A 2040-nucleotide genomic window follows, 5' to 3' on the forward strand; every position below is an offset into this window, starting at 1 on the left:
TGTATGTTGGCGATGATTAGTATTTCCGCCCTTTCTTTTGGGTTTTGTATATGTTAGTGGCGATGTAGTTTCCGCCTTTGTTGATTTAGTTTGTAAGAACTAAAGATGACTTAACCGTGTATATGTATTGTGTTATTCAGGAAATTGTGAATCAGGTTAAGTTATCATTCGATAACGATAAGTTGATTTTCCGCATTTGAGTTACTTAAAGTGATGTCCCGGAAAAGGAAGGTTTTAAAAGGAAACAATTTTATACAATCTCTTTATTCAAAAAATTTAAAAATTTACCCATTTTTCCGCAATGTTTTTGAGAAGTATTTTTCGGGGCGTTACAACATGGTATCAGAGCGGCTCTTTCCTAATCGGCCTTGGGCATGGCCTTACATGCTTCCTTGTGTGACTTTGTTTGTTAGTTGCTTGTGTGATTGATTGATTGTGTGATTGTTTGATCGGAGTATGACCATGGGATAAGTTTGGTGAGGAAGAGTATCTCACCTAGTCTAATGGTCACATATTCAGATGGCTGGAAGAGGAACCGCTAACCTAGATTTCATGGCGGCGATGACCGCAGCTAATAGATGCAGGCTCTATGAAGAGAGCATCGAAGTGAGGAATGGAGTGTCGTACAACCTGCAAGTTCCTACGGTCCTCAGAGGAACTCTGAACAAGGGTTTGGAATGGGAAGATCCTTCAACCGCAACCAGAAACCTTACGCTTCATCCTCTGGGAGTCAACCGAGCAATATCAAGCCTTACAACAATAGGAACTTCCAACAAGGGAACAACAATAGCAGCACTAGCATCAACAACCGTCGAGTGAGTCCATCGGGGGGGGAACAATAACAACCCCATACACCTCTGGTGTTCAAAGTGCAACAAAAGACATTATGGTTTCAAGTGTACAGTATGCTTTCACTGTAATCAACCGGGTCATATCAGGTCGATGTGCCCACAGCGGATAAAGGAAGAAGTGAACACGGTGCAAGCGGCAAGACCAAAGGCCAATGGCAAGGTATTCACCATGAGCGGAGCTGAGATTGAGGTGAGTGAAGACCTCATATAAGGTACGGGTCGTACGAATGAGATTTCTTTATTTGTACTGTTCGATTTGGGTGGAACCCATTCGTTCTTATCCGTGGATGTTGTCAACCGTTTAGCTTTGTCTAAAGGAATGGATTGTTTATCTAGGAACCATATGATACTGAGCTGCTTTAATAAGACAGTAGTATTTAGTGACCCTAAGGAATCCCTTGGAAACCTATTAGATCAATTAGACCTAGTTAAAGAATGAGCTAAATTTTGAGACTATGTCGGAGAGAATTGGCGTTCGAAGTGGGAAAACCCTCCGAGGGAAGGAGATTACCTTGGTTAAGGTTATTTGGAGTCAAGCGAATGGCGAAGATGCGACTTGGGAGGTCGAAGATGCAATGAGAGAATCCTATCCCATTTGTTTGAGTAAGAGGTATGCTCTATTCGAGGACGAAAATCTTTTAAGGGGGGAGGATTGTAACACCGCGAATTTTACGATTTGGAATTATAAGAATTTATTAATATTTTTATTAATTATATATTCGAAAATGAATTTCTGGGAAATTTCGGTAAAGAATTAGACGAAACTCTAGTTGAGTTTTAGTCTTGTAATTTTATTTCCTATTTTGTGGTAAATTTTGGTAATTTTCGGAGACAGTCGGTTCTGAACCACTGTCAGGGCCGAAATCCACCCGGTACGGCTCAAAAAGTGGTTTTTGAGTTCCGTAACTCGGAATCAAATTCCGATCGCGCCGTTCGTTTCTTAATTTCATTTCGAGTCAATATAGACCCTGAATACACCCATACCTATTTTCTAAATATTTTTCACTCGGAATGCCGGAATCCGAAATTCTACTCGAATATTACGATCGGGCGATTTATAATATCCGATCGAGTATTAGCCGATAATACTCGAGCATGTTTATCGCACGTGTCCGTGTAGTGGTCGTTTCGCATTGGGATGCGAGATTTGCCTTTCCTTAAAGCAAACCTCACATCACTTTAGCAAATC

This window comes from Lupinus angustifolius, chromosome LG08 (assembly GCF_001865875.1).
Source record: "Lupinus angustifolius cultivar Tanjil chromosome LG08, LupAngTanjil_v1.0, whole genome shotgun sequence".
In the NCBI taxonomy this organism is placed as follows: Eukaryota; Viridiplantae; Streptophyta; class Magnoliopsida; order Fabales; family Fabaceae; genus Lupinus; species Lupinus angustifolius.